Here is a 27910-nt window from a genome sequence, read left to right on the forward strand (position 1 = left end):
AACTATAAACAACAAAGTATAAGAAAAGCATACAGAAGGCAGGAAATGATAAAAACAGAAATCAATAAAGAGAAATACAAAAGATAATAGAGGAGTAACGTCAAAAGTTGGTTCTTGGAAAAGTTCAGAAATATTTATAAACAAGGAAGTGTCAAGGAAGGAGGAATGCTGTATAATAAGGTGAGCCCGGAAGAGCAGTGGAGGGGCTTAGGAATTTGAATCTGACACCAGGGAAACTGAATATCCAATTGGAAACAAAATAGAATCTTAACCCTCTGCCTCCCACCACACAAAACTCAGTTCCAAGCCAGGCTCAGTGGGGCACGCCCTTAATCCCAGCGGCTTGGGAGGCTGAGGCAAGAGGATCACAAGTTTAAAGCCAGCCTAAGCGAAAGTGAGGCGCTAAGCAACTCAGTGAGACCCTGTCTCTAAATAAAATACGAAAAAGGGCTGGGATGTGGCCCAGTGGTTAAGTGCCCCTGAGTTTAATCCGTGGCACACACACACCCAAAAAATCAGTTCCAAGGAGACTTTAGACTTAAATATGACAGAAAAAAACAAAACAATGAAGTTTCTAGAGGGAGACACAAGGGAATATTTTCATGATCTAGCTACTTCTGAAACAGGAAACAGAAAACACTAAACATGTAGAAAAAATTAAAAAATTTTGTATTACATTAACACTGAGAAAGACACTTTAAGAATATGGAAACAGGAGATGATATTTTCGAAACATAACTAAAGAAAAGGTTGTATCTAGCATGTGTATTTCAAAACACTTGAATTTAATAGGAAAAAGAACAGGCGGCATGATAAAAGAATGAGCAGGAGATTTACATTAAATTGGTATTTTTTTCAAAATAAAATATCCAAATGGCTCCAAAAATGACCCATGAACACAGGAAGATATGTTCACCTTCATCAGGAAAATGCAATTAGTATTGTATTGCGATACCATTATAAACCCACTAAAATGGGGCCGTTAAGAAGATTGATAATACCAGGTGATTGCAAGGATATGGAACAACAGGAATTCATGCTGCTGACAGGAGTATCAATTCTCACAACCACTCTTGAAGACTGTTACACACTAAACTTGAAAATATGCAAAAACCAATGACTCACCATTTCCACTCCTACATTCATATGAAATATAAATGTATGCACATGTGTAGCCAAGAAAATTCATAGTAATATTATTGCTTAGAGTAGGCAAAAATTAGAAATATCTCAAATGCTCATATACACTGGAATAAATAAATATGGAATAATCATGCAACTGAACAGTACACAGCAGTGAAAAAGAATTAATCATACCTACTTGTAACAGTAACGATGAAAACTCACAAAATGTTTCATAAAAGAGGTTATATGCAAAATAATATATTGCAGACACACAGCTTCTAAAAAAAGGTAAAAATCAAACTATAATGTTTAAAAATGCATTCCTGAGGTCAAAACTGTAAAGAAAATATAAGGAGTAATTACTATAGAAACTAGCATAGTGACTATTTTTGAGCTGGTTGCGATAGGAAATATTTAAGAGAGGGGGTTTGAGAGATGTAAGAAATAACCTAGGAGGTGATTACACCAATGTTCTTCATAATAAACCACCGAGCTGTGTTCTTTACTTTTTCCACTTTTCTGTGTATTTGTGTATTCTTTCTGTGTATTGCATAATGGAAAAAGAGACCAAAAAATTTAAAAGAAGCCGAGGAAGTCTTTCAATTCATTTTTGAGGGCTACAAGAAGATCAAATGGAACCACAGGGGGAAGAGCTTTACCATTTGATAGTTGCAGGTCAAGCACAGCCTTTGGAAGAACAGAGTCGGGGAAGTGACGGGGGAGAAGAAGTCAAAGAGCCAGGAGTGAGGAGTTAAAGATGAGCAGGTAACAAAGAGAGTAAATTCCACTTATTCCACTTTGGAAGGAAAGAAAAAAAAAAGGCAAGATGATCACAAGGAAGAATAATGTTATTTTTTTTTAAATTATTTCTTGGAACATGTGTGGGGTGAGAGGGGTGGAGGGTACATCAGTGGCACAGGGAGATGAGACAGTGGAAAGGGAACTTGTGAGAAGTATGAGGAGCAGGGTGATGACCGTTGAATCAACACCCCCTATTCTGTGGCCGCCAACCTCCCACCAGGTCACATGGCCTACTGCCCTTTGCCCCAACACCAAGCAGAACATACAGGAAATGAGTGGAAATACAAGAAACCTGAAGGCAAAGCCAATTCACGACTCACACTCTCCATTTTCCATCACAGCCCTGCCCCTAAGGGTGGACTGCAGCAGAGAGGAAGGTAGGCGTTTAACACAAACATCCTGTAATAAATTGTGCTAAAGCTTTGAAGGCCTGAGCACAGAATGTTTTGCCTACACCTGAGATGGTCGGTCCTAAGAAGCAAGGAGATCCGAGACCCGTTGGTGGAAAGGCAGCTGGGCAAGCAGGAGGCAAAGATCCCCCCAAACTAAAGGACAGACAGGAGGAATCAGCATCAGCCGTGTATTGCACAGAATGGTGACTGCAATGAATAATAATGTGTTGTATATTTCAAAATTGCTTTAAAAAGTAGATTTTAGTCATTTTCACCACAAGAACATTAGCATGTGAGGCAACGCATTTTTAATTAGCTTGATCTAATCATTGCTTTATGTTAAACATTTGTCAAACATCATATTATACCCCCCAAATGCATAATTGTTATTTGTCAATTAACATTCAAATTTGAAAAACGGAGACAATGGTGAAGAGAAATAAAGCTAGTTAGTGATTTCCCCTATGGCAGATACTAGGGTTCACCACCCAGACTCTCCCTCCATAATGACCTTCCAGAGCTGAAGCCCCAGTTTGCCCAGTACTGCAGGGGCCAGCAGCCCATGCTGAGTCCCTCCCTCAGGATGCCTGCAGCCTAAGGGAGCCACTCTGCTGAGGTGCTGCCTCCTTCCCAAGCACAGCCTGTGCTCCATGATGGGCCTGCTGGATACAGGCTGCCCTTATAGGACACTGAAGGACCAGAGGTCCCCACAGAGTGCAAGGAGGCCTAGGCTGTGATTGCCACCCAGTGTCTTCTTTTTTTATCAGGTTACTCAAACTCATCCTAGTGACATATTGAGCTTTTTATGGTGGCCACTCTGTATTTAGCAGTGTCTTTGGTCTCAAGTAAATGCCAGTGTCTCCAGAGGTTGCTAAATATATCACAGTGTGCAAAATCTTCCCCAATTGAGAACCATGATGCAGTTCTGCTCCCACAGGTGTTGATCCTAAGAATATCCCCCAATTAACATCTTTGGTGCAAATCACTGGATCTGTGGCACACCCAGTGTGTGGTTCCCTCAATAAACACAGTGTTTATTGGTAAATTATACCTGTGCTTCTATAATTATATTATGTACTCTATAGGGGAAAAACAAAAACAGTTTATGGTGAGACAAATATAAACCTAATTGGTAGTTCTAGCATTTTCCCCTACTCCCCAAAGGAATGTTTATTAGTACCTCTCCAGGAACCTAAATCCGGTTGTGCACACCAGTGCCCTGGGAGCTGGGAAGGAACAGAAGAATGTAGGTGGGGGCACAGTCTTAGTAACCCTTGAGTCAGGGGGAAAAGGGAAGAGAGTTTAAACAAGGACTTTGGGGAGCTGTATTGATGGGAGGCAAGATAGAAAAAGCCAACAGTGTATATCCACATGGCATGAGATAGAGAATAGGTATAAATAGGTATCAGATAAAGAAAGTTCTGGACAAACAAAGAGTAGACCAGGCATGTCTGCAACAATCTTTATGAGCCACCCATTAAAATTCCTATTTAAAAAAATTCAACAAAAGCTTAAAAGCTGCCAAGCATTGTAAAAAGAAAAGATAAGGAGAGACCATCAAACAAAGGTCAGAGGAAATTTCTTCTGATGGTATCCTTATGGGACTAAAGGTAAATTCTTGAACTTCCAACACGTTCTTATATCTAAACTGAACTAGGCCATCACACACTGTTAGGAGCTTATTAAAATAATATCACACTACTAGAAAAAAGGGACATTTTTAGAAATTTATGCAAAAATCAGCATATGATTGTGTAAGGGATTTCATTTTATTATCAGTCTGTTTTAGAGGAAGTAGTAAAACCAAATGACATGGAGATTTAAATAAGTAATAATGTTGAAAACTATGCTTTCTGCACTTGCACGTAAGGCCCAAGTTTATAACCTTTCCTGGAGCGGCCCTGAGCTTTTCCTGAGAGAGTTTCAGAGAGACAATCCACAAGTCCTTAAGACCAGGTTCCTCAAGGATGGGGAGCTACCTGCCTCTGTGTAACCCACTTTAAAGCTTGGGACAAGCTCTTTCCTCAAACACTGCAGTGGATGTGAAATGTGTGACTTTGCACAAAAAATAAAGAAGAAACAAAAAATTCAAGAAATGTAACTAGAATAGTTTTTTTTTAAACTAAAAAACTGGGATAGTTGAAAAACAAAGCAAACAACAACAAAAACAAGATCGATAAGCTTAATTACCAAAAAGTAACCCACAAAAAAATACTAACATTTATTGTGAAAAGTTCTAAGCAACCTAAAAGCCCATTGAAAAATTATTTAATCTCAATTTAATTCTCCAAAACAGACTTGCAAAAAAACCTTGTAAATATCATAACCATTAAAGAAACTGAGTTATCATTTTTAAATCTACAGAGAGAGAGAGTAAATGAGCTGAAATGGATTTACAAGTGAGCTCTACCCAGCATTCAAAAACCAGATCATCCCAATCTAATTAAAATCCTTCCAAAAAATGAATATAGTAGGAATGAACATTTTCCAATTCAAAGTTTTAGGAAAACCCAAAGATGTGGAGGGCCGAGCTGCCAAGAAAATGCAAATACAAATAAGCATATTTTAAAAGTCCCAACTGCACTAGTAGGCAACATTTAACTTAAAACCACAATTAGATGCCATTTTTTCTTCTCAAATTTGCTTATTGTGTAGGTTGTACCGTGAAAACTTCTAGAAGATCAAATTATTACAACTTTTATGGAAAACAACCAGAGAAATTTGGCAAGATGAATCAAAGTCCTTAAAACATATATATTTTTACTATAATGATTTTATTTTTAGCAGATAATCAGAAGTGTGGACAGATAGGGATATGTTTATTACAATATGATTTAAAACAAGAATAATGGATTTATATTATAACATACACTTATGCAATATTGATTAAATCTATTCTAGCACATGCATTGAAATGAGTGGTTGACACCATATTAATAAAATGAAGGCCTGAAGTAATTCAAAGACTATTTAGTGATATAGAAAAAAAGGTAATGATATGCAATATTATATATACACAGTGAAATTCAAAACTGGAGATGGAACATAATCCCAAGTTTGTACAAGATACACTGAAGAGAAAGACACAGAAGACATCAATGTATTTACAGAAGTTATTTTTTACATTGCTAAGATTGTATCTGATATTTATTTTTTATTCCTTTGTTTTCCCAAGTTGTCTACAAGTATAAATCACTTTGTAACCAGAAGAAAAACAATAAATATTGTTTTTAAGTTATCAGGTGAACATATCTCTGACGTGGAGGGTTGTAATTAGAATAGGTGTGAAGTGGAACTAATAGGAAAACTTTGACGTCATTTTAGGAAACACTGCAGAAGAATTAACAAGAACAATGTAGAAAGCACAAAATATTTGGAACTGGAAAGACACAATTTACCCTTGGGTCAGCCACATAATATTTATGTCTTATTTGGAGCTTCCTTATCTACCAGCTACAGATCCTTTGTGATCTGACACTGATGAGTTAATCTACTCAATGTTCCTGGAACAATATCTAAAATAGAGTAGGTTTCATAAAAGTTAGGACCTGTCACCTTACTGAAACCCTAATCTTATGTTTTGACCTCTCAGTTTTGATCTTTTGCCTAAGATCAAATTGATGTTGTCATTATTTTATCTTGTATAAGGGTCTAGCATGTAAGGTAGATTTAAAATGACATTGGATATGACTAAATACAAAAATACCTCTCCTCCAAGCATAGTTAGTTAAGAGAGCAAATAATTCATTCAGAGAAGGCTGGAAAATATGTTAGCTGAATTGACAATTATTTGACTGATCTCACAAATAATTTCATATAGAAGTCAATCTAGTAGTAAGTAGAAATGATTAAAGTGAGTCAATTTCTTAATGAGATAACACCCTAATTACCCATTTTATTCTCTACTGGGAATGTTAAAAATGAACAAAAAAAATTCACAATACTTTGAAGGGCAAAGTAAGAACGTTTTCACTCAACTATTTCATAAATTATCATGTTACCATGTTCTTATTGAGCATTAGAGGTATTAATAGAATCAATAAATAGTGATATGCAATCAGTATTTACTGTTGATAATTTTTTGTTGATTTTACTGAGTTGATTATCAAGAACTCATGGGAATATGAGGCACCATGTTTCCAAAATACAGACTTGTTTAAATATAGACACAAAATACACTACACATTTGTACATAAATATTCTAGATTAAGATAACTGTTTGCATAATGGTTTTGCATCGGCCTATATTTTTCTTATATTACATTTTTTTATTGGTTTCTCACAACATTACAAAGCTCTTGACATATCATATTTCATACATTAGATTGAAGTGAGTTATGAACTCCCAATTTTACCCCAAATGCAGATTGCAGAATCACGTCGGTTACACATCCACATTTTTACATACTGCCATATTAGTGACTGTTGTATTCTGCTACCTTTCCTATCCCCTACTATCCCCCCTCCCCTTCCCTCACATCTTCTCTCTCTACCCCATCTACTGTAATTCATTTCTCTCCTTGTTAATTTTCCCATTCCCCTCACAACCTCTTATATGTAATTTTGTATAGCAATGAGGGTCTCCCTTCATTTCCATGCAATTTCCCTTTTCTCTCTCTTTCCCTCCCATCTCATGTCTCTGTTTAAAGTTAATATTTTCTTCCTGCTTTTCCTCCCTACTCTGTTCATAGTTGCTCTCATTATATCAAAGAAGACATTTGGTATTTGTTTTTTAGGGATTGGCTAGCTTCACTAAGCATAATCTGCTATAGTGCCATCCATTTCCCTGCAAATTCTATGATTTTGTCATTTTTTATTGCTGCAGAGTACTCCATTGTGTATAGATGCCACATTTTTTTTATCCATTCATCTATTGAAGGGCATCTGGGTTGGTTCCACAGTCTAGCTATTGTGAATTGTGCTGCTATGAACATCGATGTGGCAGTATCCCTGTAGCATGCTCTTTTAAGGTCATCAGGGAATAGTCCAAGAAGGGCAATAGCAGGGTCAAATGGTGGTTCCAATCCCAGCTTTCCCAGGAATCTCCATACTGCTTTCCAAATTGGCCACACCAATTTGCAGTCCCACCAACAATGTACAAGTGTACCCTTTTCTCCACATCCTCGCCAGCACTTGTTGTTGTTTGACTTCATAGTGGCTGCCAATCTTACTGGAGTGAGATGGTATCTTAGGGTGGTTTTGATTTGCATTTCTCTGACTGCTAAAGATGGTGAGCATTTTTTCATGTACTTGTTGATTGATTGTATATCCTCCTCTGAGAAGTGTCTGTTCAGGTCCTTGGCCCATTTGTTGATTGGGTTATTTGTTATCTTATTGTCTAATTTTTTGAGTTCTTTGTATACTCTGGATATTAGGGCTCTAACTGAAGTGTGAGGAGTAAAAATTTGTTCCCAGGATGTTGGCTCCCTATTTACCTCTCTTATTGTTTCTCTTGCTGAGAAAAAACTTTTTAGTTTAAGTAAGTCCCATTTGTTGATTCTTGTTATTAACTCTTGTGCTATGGGTGTCCTATTAAGGAATTTGGAGCCCGACACCACAATATGTAGATCGGAGCCAACTTTTTCTTCTATCAGACGCAGAGTCTCTGATTTGATATCAAGCTCCTTGATCCATTTTGAGTTAACTTTTGTGCATGGCGAGAGAAAGGGATTCAGTTTCATTTTGTTGCATATGGATTTCCAGTTTTCCCAACACCATTTGTTGAAGATGCTATCCTTCCTCCATTGCATGCTTTTAGCCCCTTTATCAAATATAAGATAGTTGTAACTTTGTGGATTAGTCTCTGTGTCCTCTATTCTATACCATTGGTCCACCCGCCTGTTTTGGTACCAATACCATGCTGTTTTTGTCACTATTGCTCTGTAATATAGTTTGAAATCTGGTATCGCTATACCGCCTGATTCACACTTCCTGCTTAGAATTGCTTTTGCTATTCTGGGTCTTTTATTTTTCCATATGAATTTCATGATTGCTTTATCTATTTCTACAAGAAATGCCATTGGGATTTTGATTGGCATTGCATTAAACCTATAGAGAACTTTTGGTAATATCGCCATTTTGATGATGTTAGTTCTGCCTATCCATGAACAGGGTATATTTTTCCATCTTCTAAGATCTTCTTCTACTTCTCTCTTTAGGGTTCTGTAGTTTTCATTGTATAAATCTTTCGCCTCTTTTGTTAGGTTGATTCCCAAGTATTTTATTTTTTTTGAGAATATTGTGAATGGTGTGTTTTTCCTCATTTCCGTTTCAGAAGTTTTGTCACTGATATACAGAAATGCCTTTGATTTATGCGTGTTGATTTTATATCCTGCCACTTTGCTGAATTCATTTATTAGTTCTCGTAGTTTCTTTGTAGATCCTTTTGGGTCTTCTAGGTATAGGATCATGTCGTCCGCAAATAGTGATAATTTAAGTTCTTCTTTTCCTATTTTTATGCCTTTAATTTCTTTTGTCTGTCTAATTGCTCTGGCTAGTATTTCAAGGACTAAATTAAATAGAAGTGGTGAGAGAGGGCATCCCTGTCTTGTTCCAGATTTTAGAGGGAATGCCTTCAACTTTTGTCCATTCAGAATGATGCTAGCCTGAGGCTTAGCATAGATAGCTTTTACAATGTCAAGGTAAGTTCCTGTTATCCCTAGTTTTTCTAATGTTTTGAACATAAAGGGATGCTGCACTGTGTCGAATGCTTTCTCTGCGTCTATCGAGATGATCATATGGTTCTTATCTTTAAGTCTATTGATGTGGTGAATAACATTTATTGATTTCCGTATATTGAACCATCCTTGCATCCCAGGGATGAATCCTACTTGATCATGGTGCACAATTTTTTTGATGTGTTTTTGTATTCGATTCGCCAGAATTTTATTGAGGATTTTTGCATCTAGGTTCATTAGAGATATTGGTCTGTAGTTTTCTTTCTTTGAGGTGTCTTTGTCTGGTTTCGGAATCAGGGTGATGTTGGCCTCATAGAATGAATTTGGAAGAGCTCCCTCTTTTTCTATTTCCTGAAATAACTTGAAAAGTATTGCTATTAATTCTTCTTTAAAGGTTTTGTAAAACTCAGCTGTATACCCATCCAGTCCTTGGCTTTTTTGGTTGGTAGTCTTTTGATGGCTTCTTCAATTTCATCCATTGATATTGGACTGTTCAAATGGTGTGTATCCTCCTGACTCAGTCTGGGCAAATCATATGACTTAAGAAATTTATTGATGTCTTCACTATCTTCTATTTTATTGGAATATAGGTTTTCAATATAATTTCTAATTGTCTTCTGTATTTCTGTAGCATCTGTTGTGATATTGCCTTTTTCATCCCATATGTTAGTAATTTGAGTTCTCTCTCTTCTTCTCTTCGTTAGCATGGCTAAAGGTCTATCGATCTTATTTATTTTTTCGAAGAACCAACTTTTAGGTTTGTTAATTTTTTCAATAGTTTCTTTTGTTTCAATTTCATTGATTTCCGCTCTGATTTTAATTATTTCTTGCCTTCTTCTACATTTGCTGTTATTTTTCTCTTCCTTTTCTAGGGCTTTGAGATGAAGTGTGAGCTCATTTATTTGTTGGTTTTTTTCTTTTTTTGAGGAATGACCACCAGGCGATGAATTTTCCTCTTATAACTGCTTTCATTGTGTCCCATAGATTCCGATATGTTGTGTCTGTATTTTCATTTATCTCTAAGCATTTTTTGATTTCCTCCTTTATGTCTTCTGTAACCCATTGATCATTCAGTAACATATTGTTCATTTTCCATGTGATGTAGGATTTTTCCTTACTTCTTTTATCATTGATTTCCAGTTTCTTTCCATTATGATCAGATAAAATGCATGGTATTATCTCCACCCCTTTATATTTACTGAGGGTTGCCCTATGGCATAATATATGGTCTATTTTTGAGAAGGATCCATGTGCTGCTGAGAAAAAAATATATCCATTTGATGATGGTTGATATATTCTATATATGTCAGTTAAGTCCAGGTTATTGATTGTGATATTGAGTTCTATAGTTTCTTTATTCAACTTCTGTTTGGAGGATCTGTCCAATGGTTAGAGAGGTGTGTTGAAGTCACCCATAATTATTGTGTTGTGGTCTATTTGATTCTTGAACTTGAGGAGAATTTGTTTTATGAATGTCGCAGCACCGTTATTTGGTGCATAAATATTGATAATTGTTATGTCTTGTTGGTGAATGGTTCCTTTTAACAGTATATAATGTCCTGCCTTATCCCTTTTGATTAACTTAGTCTTGAAGTCGATTTTATTCGATATGTGGATGGCCACCCCTGCTTGCTTACGAGGACCGTGTGCGTGGTATATTTTTTCCCATCCTTTTACCTTCAGCCTGTGTATGTCTTTTCCAATCAGATGTGTCTCCTGGAGGCAGCATATTGTTGGATTTGTTTTTTTAATCCATGATACCAGCCTATGTCGCTTTATTGGAGAGTTTAAGCCGTTAACATTCAGAGTTACTATTGATATATGGTTTGTACTTCCAGCCATGTTTGATTATTTATCCTTTTTTAAAAAAATTTAGTTTGTTTCTCCATGATTATCTATCCCCTCGCCCTCTGTCTTTACCGAGGCACTTCCCACTGATGGTTTTGGTTATTGTTTTTCATTTCTTCCTCGTGTAGTGTTTTGCTCAAAATGCTTTGCAATGCTGGTTTTCTGGCTGCAAATTCTTTTAACTTTTGTTTATCATGAAAGATTTTTATTTCGTTGTCATACCTGAAGCTTAATTTTGCTGGATACAGAATTCTTGGTTGGCATCCATTGTCTTTCAGTGTTTGAAATACATTGTTCCAGGATCTTCTCGCTTTCAGCGTCTGTGATGAAAAATCCGTTGTTAACCTTTGGTTTACCCCTGAATGTAATCTGCCTCCTTTCTCTTGTAGCTTTTAATATTTTCTCTTTGTTCTGTATATTGGACATCTTCATAACAACGTGTCTTGGCGTTGGTCTACTGTGATTTTGTGTGCTCGGTGTCCTGTATGCATCTTCAATTTGTATATCTGTTTCCTTTTTTATTTCTGGAAAGTTTTCTGTAATTATTTCATTCAGCAGGTTACTCATTCCCTTGGTTTGAATCTCTGTACCTTCTTCTATCCCGATGACTCGTAAGTTTGGTTTTTTTATGTTATCCCATAACTCTTGGATGTTTTTCTCGTGATTTTTTAACCAGCCTTTCTGAGTTGGCTAGACTGTTTTCAAGATGATATATTTTGTCTTCATTATCTGACGTTCTGGCTTCTACTTGCTCCACTCTGTTAGTGATACTCTCAGTTGAGTTTTTAATTTGGTTTATCGTTTCCTTCATTTCTAGAATTATTGTTTGATTATTTTTTATAATCTCTATCTCCTGATAAAGATGCTTAACTTCTTCTTTTATCTGTTTATGTAATTCATTCTCAATGTGTTCTTTCGCTGCTTGAATTTGCTGTCTCGTATCCTCTTTAAGGCTCCATTCCATCTGTCTATGGTGTTCCTTGAGTTCTTTATATGACCATTTTTCTGATGACTGTAGGTCCTCCTGAATATTTAGGCTGTCCTCTGTTGTTTGTACTCCCTTTCTTCCTTGCTTTTTCAAGTTGCTCATGTTACTTCTTGTTCTGTTTGACTGTTGAGTTACTGTTTACTCCTATAAATTTATTTGATGCTTGGGAGGAAAGGTATTAGAAGGGAAGGGAAGAAGTCACTAAAGAGAATGAGAGTAAGCAGGTAGAATTCAAGGAAGGCGGAATAAGAAAATGGAAAAGAAATGAAAAGACAAAAGAAGAAAAAATAATAGGAAATTAAAAAAGAAAAAAAATTTAAAAAAAAATTAAAAATAATAATAATAAAAATTAACATTAAAAGTAGAAGAAAAAAATTTAAAAAAAATTGTAAAAGAAAAAATTTAAAAACAACAAGAAAGAGAAGTGAAAATGAAAGAAAAAACCCAAATCAAAAAAAGAGAAAAAAAAAAACCTAATAAATGCAATCTTAGAGTTTGATTAACTTCTCTTCCAGTAGGTGGCGCTGTGCCCACCATGCCAAGTTTCTCCTGTCAATACTCGGGAACCAATCACTGTGCAGCAGCTCCTCCTCCCAGACTGGGCGAGTCTCCAATCCTGAGTGCCTAGGGCCTCCTCTTGTGTCTAGTCACTTCCCCACTTTTCCTCTAGCCAGGCCCCTCTCACGGGTGCCACTCACCACAATACTGGCTACACGCCAGGTCTGCTGCTCCCGGGAGCCCTGTTTTCATGGACGACTGGGCACACTCTCCCTGTTTGCCATTCCCTCAGACCCTAAGTTTGTAGAGCTTGGGGCTGAGAATCCTTAGCGAATTTTACTTGCCCTCCGGTAGCCACGCCCCCAGTAGCTGGTGCAAGAGACCTCAGCTGTCAGCACTGGTGGGAGCGGTAGTTCCGCGCCGTGGGTCCTGAGCCACGTCTGATTCCCTTGGTCTGGCTGTCACGCTCACGGGAGAGCTGGAAGGGGCCCTTATGGGAGAGCTGGGAGGGGCCCTTAAGGTTTCCCCGATGTGTGGAGAGGGAAGGCTAGGGAATTACACACCTGTAGCCGCAGGTTTCAATGAAGTTATCTCCTCCTCTGCAGTCTGATGATGTCAGTTCTCTGCCATGGTGGTATCTCTTGCAAATGGCGACAGTCCGTTTCCTTTTGCCGGGTGACCAATGCAACGGGTGGGTCCTTACTGTCTCTCCCAAGCCCCGTTTCAAACCTGTGGCCACTACCTATGAAGGCTTGGTTGGCATTTACCTCCGTAGGAACAGAAGGGCCGACCAGTTGTTTCAGCCGGATGGATTAGTGCTGAGTCACAGCTGTTTGTCTGCAGGAAGCAGGCGAACGGGAGCTTGAATTCAGCCGATCCGGGCTCAGTGTGTGTTCTGAGAGGCCCAGACTGATCGCCCCAGATCCACATCAGTTCATCATTGCCTAGTGATCCTGAGCAAACATAATTTAGATTGTTTATGACTCCCTATGCCCGCACAGCTGAAGAGGTCAGAGACTTGATCTCTCTGCGCCCGCCGCCATGTTGGAATCTCCATCGGCCTATATTTTTATCATCTCAAGTAAACATTGTATGCCATGAAACCTTGAATTAACCAAGAAAATAGTTTGGTGTGAAAAAAATAAATGTTGCCTTTTCTGACATTGTGTTCTGTTTCTATCAAAGTGAAAAATCGAGCAGCAATGTTTGCCTGCTTATTCTTTTCAGCTGAATGGAATGGAAAATTACAGAAAATTGAACAAAGAAACTGCCTTGACCTTCTCAATTGCTTGGAAATGGAAGTATTTATTCAAGTATTTACTTGGTGGCCCTGGCTCATGGTGCCCTTGAATTAATAGAACTGCTTTTCCAGAGATGTTAGATAAGCAGCTCAAGGGTTATGCTTTCTTCACTTTACCTCCACTAAATTTCTACATCTTGGGCCTGAAGGAAAGTCCTTTGTGTCTGTCCTATCTCACCTGAACTCCTGAAGCAGGTACCCAATATGTTTGCTGGTTTGCACCCTGATCTTTTTATGATCCATTTTCCATGGAGCTCCAGAGTCATTTTTAAAAAGTGTGAATTATTTCCTCTCTCTTCCACAAGTATTGTCAATTGAGCTTTGAACCCACTGAGAGTCTACAAGACCCTATGAGATTGGTCTCTATGTGACTTCTTCTTGCACCACTACCCCTTTCCACACCTGGTCCAACTACAACTGTTCAGTCATAAGTCCAGTTCTACTGGAGAACCCTTGCTCTGCTACTTATTCTGCCCTTAGACCTTCCCATGGCTGTCTATTTTTTGCATTCAGGCCTCAAGTATCATTTTTTCAGAGAGATCGTCTAACCTTCTAATTCTGCTCACTAGTTACTTTCCAATAGGTCTATTTGTATTTCCATACCACTTATCTCTGGCTGACACTATTTTATTCACATATTTTCTTATTTTATTGACTTTCTACTCACTTAAACTTTATCTCCATAAAGGCAAATAATCACATTCACTGTTGTATTCTTCACCCCTAGAACAGTGACTAATACATAGTTCTCAGTCCATAAGTATTGTTTACGTGAACAAATCAATTCATCTGTGCCACTGGTCAATCGGGATTTCTATTTGCAAGCAATAGAAACTGACTTTAGTAGATTGCAGCAGAAAGGTATGGTGGTTAATTTTATGTGTCTGGGTCACCAGGTGCAGAGATATTTGTTCAAACATTATTCTGGGTGTTTCTGTTATGGTGATTTTAGATGAGGTTAACAGTTAAGTTAGTAGACTGAGGAAAGCAGAAGTTCCCCTGTCTCCTCTGCCCAGTGTAGGTGGGTCATCTAATCAGCTGAAGTTCTAAATAGAACAAAAAGACTGATCTCCCCTGTGAAAGAGAAGTTTTCTACCTGATTGACTTTGGGATACTGGTTTTTTCCTTCTTTGCCACTTCAGTTGAACACTGAGTCTTCCTGGGTTTAGAGTCTACCAGGTTTCAGACTAGACCTACACCACCAGATACCCTGTGTCTCCAGCTTACTGGCTCACCCTCCAGAGCTTGGTACTTGTTAGTTTCCATAACCACATGAGACATTTCCCATTTTGCGCGTGCATATACACACATACCTGATTTGTTATTTCTCTGAAGAACTCTAAATAAAACAGAAGGATATCAAGAATCTCACAAAATAGTCAGGATAACTCAAGAAATAAGGTTAGATCAAGGCTATAAGGCTATAATGACCACCAAAATAACATGAAGTAACAGTCTTGCCAGAATGATGCTACTTCTAGTGGTGCTGCTAGTCACAGAGTCATGGCCACAGGACATCCTACCAGCGTTGCTACCACCTCCAACTGTTACTTGGTGCTAAACTCTCACTGACTCTGATTCTTTCTTTTTCTCTATGCTTAAATTTCCTTGCATTAGCAATCTTGGCCACATGTTCACAACCCTAATTGAAGGTAAATAATGAAAAAATAGTCTCTAACCTTTGAGGCTTTGTAGTGGAAAGTGGGTCCTATCTCCATAAAATCATACACTGTGAAAAGCAAACCATTGCTTTTTATATTTTATGATTAGTCATGAGTTGAAAATTCATTGGATCTTGCTATGCCCATAGCAAATCTTTACTTAACAATCCTATATTGATTACCTTCTATTCTCTCCCTGATAAATATTTTCTAAGCCAATGACTGGTTTAAAAAAAAACTTGACCAATTTCTCCACTGGTTAAATTAGCCTCATAAAATATAAAGAGCTCTACAAAAAATCCTAATGCTCTTAAGTGTCAATAGGTAGCTGTAAAAGAATGATGAAAAGATTTACCTCCAAGGCAAAGCCAAGACTTCATAACCACAAAATCTCCTTGGTGAACACCCATTCTCAATGGAGATAGACTTGGATTCCTGACCCAGAAGTTGCATTCCCTGGCTGAGTGATCACAGATGGGTCTCTACATCCTGATTCCTTTACCTATAAAATGAAAATAATAATAAAAGTATAATAAGAATCTTATATCACTGCCTCACCAAAGTTTCCTGGGGATGAATAATAGGCCAATACATGAGTAAGCCTAGGATAAAAGATGTGCAAATAGAAGAAAACATCAATGTTATTGTTTAAGTAGCAAGACAATTTCAATTGAAGGTCATTCTATGCTAATTATAAGAGTTTCTATCTCAGTCCATTTTGTGCTGCCATAACAAAAATACTTAAGCTCCTTAAGCTTAGTGATTTATTTTATTTACTTTATTATAATGGGTATGTGGGTGGAGGGGTACTAGGGATCAAACCCAGGGCCTTCTATTCTATCACTGAGCTGCACTCTCAGCCAGAGACTGGATAATTTATAAGGAACAGAATTTTTATAGTTTTTTTAAAATTTGTTATTTTTAGATAAAAATGACAGTAGTATGAAGAACAGAATTTTATTTTCTCATAGTTCAAAAGTCTGGGAAGTGAAGATACCAGCAATTAGGTTGCCAGGTGAGGGCTGGTCTCTGCTATTAAGATGGCAATTTATTGCTGAATCCTCAGGAAGAGATGAACACTGTGCTCTTACATGGTGTCAGGCAGAAGGGCAAGTGAGCCAAACACTGTGAAACCTCCTTTATAAGGGCCTGAATTCTATTCAGAGGGGAGGACCTATAACTTAATCAATCATTTCTTAAAGGCCTCTCCTCTTAATACTATCACATATCAATTAGGTTTCAACACCTGAATATGGAAGTCGATGTATTTAAACCATAGCAGCTACCATTTATTTATCTCTTGCTATGTGCTCTTAACATTCATGTGCCTTCATTCTTTCATTCTATCACCCCCTGACAACTTACTAAGTATAAGCATCACTCAGCTATATACTCTCAAGGCCCTCTCCTTCCTTGTTGGCCTTGTGTTTCATATAGAGAAATTCCATCTAAACTAGCTGTGTTAGTTAGCTATCTATCACTGTGACAAAATGCTTGAGAAAAATCAACCTAAAGGAGGAAAGATTCATTTTAGCTCATGGTTTCAGAGGTTTCAGTCCATGGTCACTTGGTTTAATTGTTTCTGGGCATGTCGTAAGGTAGAACATCATGGTGGAGCAAACATGGAGGCCAGGAAGCAAAGAAAGAGAAAGAAAGTGATTGGAGGTCCCATTGTACCCTTCGAGGGCCTACTTCCTCCAACTAGGCCCCATTTCCTACAGGTTCACCACCTCCCAATAGCACTGGCTGGTGACCAAGCCTTTAGCATATGGCCCTTTGAGGGACATTTCAGATTCAGACCAACAGTAGCCGTACTCTGGTGTCCCTCCACAGACAAGGAAAAAATTTATTTGATTGATGAGTTTAGGGTAGAAAAGTGACCATGTTTGTACTAATAAGTACAAATAAGTCGCTTTTGCCCTATATATCATATTGACCATTTTGTCCTAATACTTAACAATATCTGTATAGGAAAATAAATGTATATTACCTATGTGCATTATTTTACTCATTGTAAAATCCAAGGTCTTGGAGATTGGATTAGTTCATGCTATAGCTGCCTAATTAATACATGGCATATTTGATGTATATTAATTGCAGGCAAACTCACCCTTATAGTATTTTAGCAGTTCTATCTTCATTCATAATGTTAGAATTATAGACTTTTTGCACCTGTGATCAGTTAAAAATACATATTCATTTTACCTTGCTAGCATGTAAGACATGGAAAATGTGATACATAAAGAATAAACGGAAGTCGTGGTGCTCACCATACAAGAGCAGCACAGTGGGCAGACTTTTTTACAGGCTCAGTTCAACAGGGAACAGAAAAAAGAAAACACAAATGTCTCTGCCCTGCTCAGAAGCTGGGCTTTTGTGTGCTATTTCCTGGCAGATGAAAAGCAGAGAAGCTGCAGCTTGCATTGCTCCCTGGGGATTGGAAGGAACAAAAGAAAAGTAAATACTCTGCTTCCAAGAATGACATTTAAGTAAGAATAGTCATTCTTTTCTTTTTTGTTTCTTCTTCTTCTTCAGTTATTATTAAACAGAAAAGATCAATGGTAAGAAAGAATTTCTTTAAATTTCTTTTTTGGTTTGAGGTGTGTTTTTTTTTTAAATCCTATAACACAGTTTATTTTGTGTCCCTCCTTCAAATTGTCTCTATATCTTTTGATTCTTTCCTAGTACAATTGAAATTTAACCCCTCTAATTTTTTTCCCAACGATATAATATTCCAGGCACTGCAGAGAGTACCCACAGTTAATGCTGATTATAAATGCCTTCCCTATGTAACCTAACCCTCCCAAAGTTTCGTACCCAGGACTCCAATTTATCTTACATCATATTACTGTGATCTGAATGTTTACCTCCTACTCCTAAATTTATTTGTTGAAATTCTGATCACTAAGGTGATAGAATTAAGAGGTAGGGAAACGCGGGTGATTGTATTACAAGGGTGTAGCCCTCATGAAAGAGATGAGTGCCCCTATAAAAGAAGCCCAAGAGTAACCCCTCACCTCTTCTATTATGTATTGGATTTAGTGAGAAGGCACCATCTGTGAACCAGAAAGTAGATCTTCACCAGTCAATAATCTACCCGGGTTTTTTGATCTTATGACTTCCCACCTCCAAAACTGTAAAAAATGAAGTTTTGCTGTGTGTAAGTCACTTACTTTATGGTGTTTTGTTAGTATATCCCAAACAGAGACAAGGACATATTTCTACCCCACAAAGATTTGCCATGAAGGGTAGCCAATATTTGAACAGATGCAAGGATGAATAAGAATATTATCATGTGCCACTTCTGACCTCAGTAGTAGGCTCCTGGGCTCATCCATGAGGAGTGACTTGAGATAGTCTCCAAAGGATATTTAAAGTGATGCTAGACTGCTCAGTTCCAAACCACATTGACACAGGGGCTTCCATTGCCACCTCTGTCAGCAACCCTATTCCAAATAGAGTACATGTGCAAGAGCCACCTTCTCATTCAATCTAAAAAAAAAGACCTTTGCCAAAATAATGTCTGGATGCTGCATTTGGTATCCTCATGCTTTAAACTCCAGCATGTTAAGACAGGTCCGATCTCTGAACACCTTTATTTATGTTTCTTCTTAACAGTGAGGGAAGTTAGACACTGAGATGAATCATCTAAAAAGAACAGAATCTTCTTTGGCAGTTTTTGCCAAGTAGATCCACAAAAGTCTCTGACCTTAAAAATATCACACAGTCTGATGAAAAGCTCTTGACCCCGGTGTTCTTACTATCCTATTCTTATGGGTTTTTCCTTAACCCTCTGGTTATTCTTTTCTAGTATCTTTCTGGTGCATTTCCCCCTCTTTCTTTCATTGTGGGAATTACTTGGGCCTCCAATGTTGGGTCTTTCACACTCCTCACTGCAGATCATAAAGCCAAGGCTTTACAGGATCTTCAGATTACATGAACAAGCAGGCAGGTGGTACGAAAGACAAGTCATAGACTCTCTCAGTATTACCATCTTATATACAGTAAAGAAATACCTTTTCATTGAAAAGGAAACAAATAACAACAACAAAAATCCTCAAGTACAATCTTTAGTGGCAGCTGATATTCATTGTCAGGAAGCTAGGAGGGGCCAGCTGAGTCTGTGGAGAGGGAGGAAACCCCTGTGTCTCAGCGCTAGTCAATGTTGGCTTATGGGGAGCCACACTTTGCCCCTAGGCTGAGCTTGCTCCCCCTCCCTGGAGCATTGGGGGTACTGGTCTGGCATGCACATGAAAGCTGTGCAGGGCAAGTGGCCTTTACCCTTGTTCAGCAATGGAGCCTGCTTCAAGTCCTCCCTGGGTGTTATCTAATGGGGATGGGCAACCCCCTGAAACCTGATTCCCTTGCCTTATTTGGTGAAGAACATTCTATGGAACCTCCTTGTGCACGTCCTCCCTATAAAAATAGAGAATCCAGGTGCAAGTGCTCTTTCCAACAGACCCTTAGGTTGTCTGTCGAGCTGTCCCTGATTCCCGCAAAAGGAATTTCTGTGTGCTCTGTGGTTTCTTTGCCGTTTTCTTAGTTATCGATACAGCCAGTTCCTTTGAACCCAGCTCATATCGCCAGTCCAGCCAGCTGGCGACATTGGCCAATAGATAACAGGACTACTAGTGAAAGTTGTCCATTTCTCAAAAGAATATGAAAATCCAGGCTTTCAGTTGACATCTTTGATATTTAAAATTTTGCTCAGCATAAAACATCTGCATACAGGAACAGTCTGCCTCAGAGGACCTGTCTCCATGCCAGAAATGGTCAGTGGGTTGCTGTTGGGCAACTCCTTCATTTGTAGTTTGAAGTGGTTTTCAAACCGCACAGACAACCCATTGTGGGATCATGGAATCAGTCTAATGGGCATTTTAAAATGAAATAGAACTGCACAAAAGAAAAGAAAATTGTAAACAGTAGCATATATCACGTTTAATAAGGGTGTGTGTGTGTGTGTGTGTGTGTGTGTGTGTGTGTGTGTGTGGTGTGTGGTGGGTCACTGTAAAGGTATCTGTTCCTGAGACTATAGTTCAAAGGTTTGAGTCACTGCCCATGTGACATTATTCCACTCCTTTACTGTCAATTGCCACTTAAATGCCAATGGCTGTGAAATGTGCTTCCGTAGGCAAGATTTTTGTCTTGAACTTCAGATCTGAGTTTTCAGGTATATCATCATGCAGGTGCTCTGCAGGTCCTATAAATGCAGTGTAATAGAACAATTACAATAATGAGCTTTGTAATCAGATCTGAGTTTGAATATTGGGATCTCAGCCTGTTTTCTTATCCTCAAGTCAGGATGATTGAACTCTCTGAATGGGGGGTTGTCAGAATTTGCTCTTAAAACAGGACTTAGCGCATACAAAAATAAACACTTGAGCACCAACGGTGTTCCAGGCACTGTTCTAGGCACTTGAGATTGCTGAGAAAACCCAGCCCCTCACCTGAGACAGTGCTGCTTTCAGTAGTTTGAGAAAGGATGATTGAAATCAACAGAGCACTTCCTTCATGTGTTACTGGATACAGTAATTCTTTGCAAATGTGTTCTATCAGCACCCTTTTCACATGGCCTCTTTGAAGTTTCCTAACTTATGACCACAGGGGTGACCTTCTACTTCCTGCTGAGTGTCAGAAGCTCTTCTCTCCCCTCCTGAGTGTCATGAGCTCTTCTGGTTCCAGCTGGCCATGAGGCAGTTCTCAAGAGAGGCCGCAGATGTACTCGGGTATGCAAGAGAACCGGTCATGTTGTTGTGTTGAGAAACTCGGGTGCAGTGTTCCCCAGGCTCTTGTGAATGACACAGTGTTCTCTCCCCTTGGGAAGTTGACTGACAGTGACCACATAAACACATACATGCGTCACAACATGGTTGCAGCTGGAACTCTGCAACTGTCCGTGCTGCTACCCCAGGCACGATGACGATAAATATGACATTGAAGTGACACTATGGACACATCATTTCCGTGCTTCTCTTCCCTCCTTTACTGACCTCTTCTTTTCCTATATTCTTAGCTCAGTGGATTGCATCGCGGTGTCACACTGGTGCCCAGGCCAGAGCCATCAGATCCAGTCTGCAGACTTCATTCTGTTTCTAAAATCCATCCACTCTCCATCCTTACTGCCTGCCACTGTGTGATGCCAGCCTCTCATCACTTGCCAAGGTCCGTGGCAATGTTCCAACAGAACTTCTTGCTCCCGGATCCATCCTTTTAATAGGTCCTTCACACCAAAACCACAGACTCCTTCTAAAATCGATTCTGGGCAGGTCCCTTTATCTTCTAGTCCTTTAGTGACTCCCTGTTCTTAACTGATAGAAAGCTCCTGGAAATTTTACCAGGCCCTTCGTGATCTCTTTGCTCCATTCTCAAGTGTCACCTAGTCTCAAGTTCTCTCCTATCAGTTAGAATAAGTGGTAGTTTCCAATTCTTCCAATGATATCCCCTCTGGACTTTCATATGGGCCACTCTTCCCCTTGGAAACTGTTTTCCGCCCCTGAATGCCTAAAGCTTCACATCCCCCCGACCCCACGCTTCCATGCATCAGAGGTGGAAGGTACACTGTGACCTTGTTTATTTTCTCCCCACTTATAAAGGAAACATATCTTTTTTTCATTGTTATGTTCCCAATAACTAAAATGAATTGCTAACACACCAGAGGTGCCTATATTTGTTTCCTATTGCTGTTGTAACAAATTATCACAAGCACCCGTGGTTTAAAACAGTAAGAATGTTTTATCTTCCATCCTGTCAGCCAGAAGTTGGACAGGTCTCATCTGGTTAAAAGGAAGGTGTAAATGAAAGTCAAGATTCTAGCAGGGCTGTGTTCACTCCTGCGAGCTCTGGGTAGGATCTTTGTGCTTGCCCTTCCCAACATCTAGAGGCCATCTGCATTCCTTAGCTTGAGGCCCTCTTCTTCCCATCTTTGATATTAGCAAGGTGAGGTGAATCCTTCTCATTTTGCATTATTTTGACCTTCCCTTCCATCTCCTCATTTCATTTTTAAGGTCCCTTGCCTGGATAATCTAGGACAATCTCTTATTTTAAGACCATCTGATTAGCCACCTTCTGATTAGCACCTTCATCTGCAACCTTGATTCCTCTTTGCCATTTCAGGTAATTATTAAGAGGCTTAAGGGATTGGAACATGGACATCTTTGGGAGGCTATTATTCAGAATACAACAGCCCTCATATGAGGATGTGTGATTAAAATTCAGGGGATCATTATGGTGGCTGCTGCAGTTGATGGATGTGACACTTGTCTGCCCTTTATTTTCTTATGGCAGTGGTACCTTCACATTTCCAGGGGAACTCCTCTTCCCCTCACTTCACAGTCTTAGTGTGTATGAGTTAAGGCAATGCTAGTTGCTATAACATCTACTTTCCTAAATTTCACTTGCTTAGGTAGAGTAAGTTTCTCTCTTTATTCCTGACATTCACTCTCATTTGTGATGTTAGGCTAGTGATGTCAGCTAGTAAAAATTAATTAATTAATTAATTAAAAATGGTGCAAACTCTATATTATTACTAGCACTTTGTTAAATAAAATTATCACTTTCAAATACCTTAAATTCATTAAATAGCTATCACTAACCCTAAAATCTTCCTTCTAATTTCTTCCACATAACTCTACAAGAAAAATACTAAGAATTACACACACACACACACACACATACACACACACACACAAACATGCATGCACATACACATGAAAAATATTTTCAGAATATAAATTGGGACAGAAGAAAAAAAGAATAGACTAGTAGAGACTCTAATTAGAGACTATATTTGAAAATATGATGATGATAAATGATATTGTGCTGAGAATTATCTCTTTAATAATACTACCAATTCTACTTTAGGTAAACAATAGCCATATAAAAATGCATTTTTAGAGTCATTTAGAATTAGCACCTTCATCTGCAACCTTCATTCCTCTTTGCCATTTTAGAATCATTATATAATAGAATATACTACCCCACTTTAGCGATGCAAAAATTGAAAGGCAAAGTGGTAATCACCACAGTCACTACCATTTGGCTATTTAGAAGCAGCACTAGCATGCAAATCTAGGTATAAACAGAAGAGTGAGTTTTAGAGCATCAAGGAAGAAACCAAGCAGCTGAACAAAGCACAATTGTTAATCGGTGTTTGCCTTATATAGAGGCCAGTCTACAAAGTTTTTCATCATTTATTAAATGATTTGAATAAGCATAATGAACTGAAATTTTTTCAGGCACAAAATATTTAATAATGAAGGTGTGTATCATTAAAGGCAGGTTACTTTCCACAAAAGTGAAATTTGGGCCTCTGACACATGAAAAATAATTTTAACATAGATATAAAATAAAAATGGTTAAATCAAATCAGTTTAAAAGCATATGAAAGAAAATTACAGCATTTTTTTTTACATAGTCAAAAATTTTTTTTACAAGATACCCTGAAAAGGTATTCAGACTTTTTTTCTCCTGAAATTTAGAATGTAATTAATGGTACTTCATGAACTTAAAGAGAAAAGTGGTGAATACAGAAATGCAACTTGTCCAGAATTTTGAAAATTATAAAGCATTTTACATAAGAATTCAGCATAAACTTTTTTTTGTCAGTCAAAATAAGCAAAGAGAAAGAGCAAACACTTTAATGAGAGGAATATTTCAAGGCAAGCTATAGTCAGTTATGACTTTTTAATATCTCAAGCTCAATACCAAGAACAGAGACCACAAAATTGAGTAATAATGATTTGTTTTTATCTCTTATGGTATCAGTGCAATGGAGAGAAGGGAGGTATATGAAATGAAGGAAAATCTAGATAAAATTTAAGCCATACCTATAATTTAGGAATAATAATTTTTGTGTTGGTTTTATAAAAACTTACGGGTGCATTATAACTAAACATGTCCCAGAAAATGAAAATAAGACAATAACAAAGAAATAACAGACATAAAACCTTTTCTAGTAAACTATAGCCATTTTTTTTTCTCAGCAGGGAAAAAACTTTAATTGAATTTTACCTTATTAGAAAGGCATTGTTTCCTCCATAGTCATAAAGTATATTTAGGGAATATCAAGAGCTATAATAGTTGTGGGTATTCTATTCTGTAAGTACCACAATCTACTGGAGTTAGTTTAGGTAGAAACTAAATTTATTAAAAAATATTAGATAGCTCAGAGAACTTGGGTGGGCTGGAGAAATACGCAAGACTAGCCTCCTGGAACAATTCCAAGAACTACACTAAAGAGCTGACCAGAGCAGAGAGTTACCATGACCCGGGCCACGCCACACAGCAGCACAGCCATCCCCAACCTGTTTCTTCCTATGCTTCATCTTCAAAGTTAAGTCCCATTTCTGCCTGGGAGTCAAAACTAAGATGGATGCCTATAGCTTTGACAGGAGGGAGTGTACTAAGGGATGCAATTTTATTCAAACTACCCTAGGATTATGGAGATATAGAGAAGAAATTCAGAGCACGTGGGGAATTTGGTAGGGAGAATCCTTTGCTGGCCCCTCCACATCTCCACTCCTTGGGGTTACACCTACGATTAGTCAAAAGCCTTAAGGGGATGTAATTCAGGACCTTAAATAGTTTACTTTGAGTTAATTCAAGGGGTTATTATCCTTTGTGGGCTTGAACCTTTAAAAGCTAATATGCCCTTTCTGAGAGATTTGAAGTATGAGAGGGTTTTCCTGCAGATCTTAAAGACACAAAGTCTATATGTTTGACAGCTAAAGGAAAATGAGTTCTGCCAATCACCAAACAGATTTGAAAGCAGACCCTAAGTCTAAGATGAGACCCCCAACTCCAATTGACACCTTAATTTTAACATTGCAAGACAACCTTGAACAGAGAACCCAGTTACACATTGCCCAGATTTCTGAATGAACTATAACTTAATAAATTCAGTTGAAAGCCACTAAGTTTATGGTAAGTTACTATGTAGCAGGGTAAAATAAATCCAGGCAGCTCTGGACAATAGGTACCCACAGGTAAAATGTATAAATATTGGGATGGTAAATTATTAATAATCTTGTCAAGCATTTTCAAAAAGAAGATTAATTATGGCAGAGGTAATTTATATTTTAACTTGAAACCATTATTAATGTCTCTTTAGATATTGTTATATGTTTACTCTCCAGTATAAACTGAGATTTAGAAACAAAAAAGATAACATTCGTTAAACAACATTTTCATACTATAATGCATTATCTGAGTACTTTATCTAAGAGATTATTATGGTAAAAATTAAACCTGTTTGATTTCATGGCACAGTGAAAATATTTATCAGGAAATAAGGGTTTTTAAAAAGAGGGAGAATAAGCAAAGTGATATAGAGGCTAATCAACTTTCTGATTGAGGAACCATTAATCACATGGTTTTGTACAATTTACACTGTGACTAACTGGCATAACCTTATTAACCATGAGGTTTAAAAGCAAAACCATAAAAATAGGTATGCTCTTTCTCTTCTCCCTTAACAGTTTCTTTAATGACATTTAAGAAAACATGATCACAAGTCTGAGAGCAAATATTGAAGAGGATTTTTTATTTTATTTTTTTCAATTGGCCGAAATCACTTAGTTGAGGCTCTTATTTTGAAAAAGAGGTAAGTGGTTCAGATATCAAACTTGTTCACCCCTCCCCCCCCAAAAAAAAAATAACCCTGAAACAGTATGAACAAAATATAGATGTAATGGGAGCTTTTTGGTAACAATTCACACACATAAGCACATACACCAACTTTGATGGCTGAGCATCCTATCTATATGACAGTTAATGACATTTTTGAGAACAGCATAGTGATTTGTGATCATTGCTCCTAAACAAGACATGCTAAAAATTACTGCATCTTGAGATAAAAGCACATCTATACTTTGCTCTCAGGAGGCCCTCACTAAACAAAGACTGGCAATGATAACTGGAAACATGTGGCTATTGAGCTCTTAAGCATTACCTATGCCAAACTGGGAAGGGTTATAAGTATAACATACACACCAAATTTTGTTCAAGGGGAAAAATAATTAATGTTTTGTATTTATTACATGCCAATTTTAAAATTATTTTTCATATATTAGTTAAATACAATTTATTAACGACATCAATTATTAGTTTCTTCCTTTTTAAAAAATTATGATTCCTTAAAAAAAAAAGGGAGAATAAGCAAAGTGATATAGAGGCCAATCAACTTTCTGATTGACGAACCATTAATCACATGGTTTTGTATAATTTACATTGTGACTAACTGGTCAATATTATAGATTATTACATGCATATAAAATAGTATAGTTTTATAATTTATGAAAATTCCATACCTTTGTTTAGAGATTCTAGTATCACTGATGGACTTCTGTCTTCCTACATTATTTAAAGAAAAGCATATATCTTTGTAGAAGAATCTAAGATTATGTCCTTGTCTACACATGGACTAATGAAATTATCCCTGCAGAGGCTCTGGTGTTTTTCATCATCAGCCACAACACTTGCACTCCTGGCTCTGGGATCCAGTGTGAAAAGAGCAAAATCCCCTTTGCAGACTATGTCAGATGCCCCATAAATTCCCTGCAGAGACTAACTGCAGACTATGACAGCCCTTTATTTTCATGTACCCCAACATGAGCCAAAATACGAGCTCAGGGCCCAGTGTGGCTTCAACAGTTAGTTTCCCATTTCCAGACACAAAACTGTTAATAGTTACATTTATTTTTAATAGAGAAGTAACAGAGAAATCAATTGTAATTGACTTGTTTTGCTCTCTCTTCATATCCAGGAATTTTCATCTCATAGTAATTAATAGCGCTAACTTTGGGTCAGGCCCAGAGAAAAAAATCATTAATTTTCAGGGGGAAGATGAACAAATACAAAATCAAAAAACAATGGTTAACAGAGGTTTTAAAATACCAATATTTCATTTATAGGAAAAGTTATCTTATGAATAATAGGAGAGGCCACACAGGCTGTCATGTGGTTGCAGTCCGCCTGTAGTTTTCGGCAGTTGAGGGCAGGGGGTATCTATTTCTATCCAAAGGGAAGTCAAACACCATTTTATGTTTATGTAGATTATCCCAGAGCCAGGATGCCCACTTTTCATTTCTCTTCTCAATGCAGGATTCCTTGATTTTCTTTATACCAATAGTAACCTGAACCAGTCTGGGGTAGGATCAAGAAGACAGCAAAGAAAAAAAAGCTGAAATGGAAGAGAGAAGATCAGAGCTGAGGGAAAATCATGTGAATTATCACAATGAAATTCCTCACTCTCTTTAGTAATGAACAGTAACTCTTTGCATGAAAAAGCAGGAGGACAGAGAAAAGAAGACACTTTTGTGGCTATGTCAGTAGTTTATTTCCCTGTGATCCCGTCACACTCCTCCACCCATCAAATATGTGCCTTTGGGGTTTTACAGGGAAGAAAAATAGAAAAGAAAAACTCAAAGAGAATATCAAATTTGACTACCATCTACTTCAATTTTGATATTTTGATCTTGCTGTTGTAATACAGCATTTTACTTCGGCTTTGTTTTTATAAGACCTTTGAACGGGAAAAGAAGTTACTAACACAGACATTTAGTGCTGATTCAAAACATGGCCATTTGGAACAAAAAGTTACAAATAACTGAAACAGATATTTG

General features: G+C 37.7%; 1 long non-coding RNA gene across 1 annotated transcript in view; it reads right to left on the reverse strand.

Moving 5' to 3' along the window:
* LOC308658553 overlaps nucleotides 1-27910 on the reverse strand; it is a 110104-nt gene that overhangs the window by 21111 nt on the left and 61083 nt on the right. The window contains exon 3 of the long non-coding RNA XR_014024189.1: nucleotides 15646-15792. This is a non-coding gene — a long non-coding RNA (uncharacterized lncRNA). The remainder of the gene's footprint in view (nucleotides 1-15645; nucleotides 15793-27910) is intronic.

The sequence above is a fragment of the Spermophilus citellus genome (genome assembly GCF_964194105.1).
Source record: "Spermophilus citellus genome assembly, chromosome: 10".
In the NCBI taxonomy this organism is placed as follows: domain Eukaryota; kingdom Metazoa; phylum Chordata; class Mammalia; order Rodentia; family Sciuridae; genus Spermophilus; species Spermophilus citellus.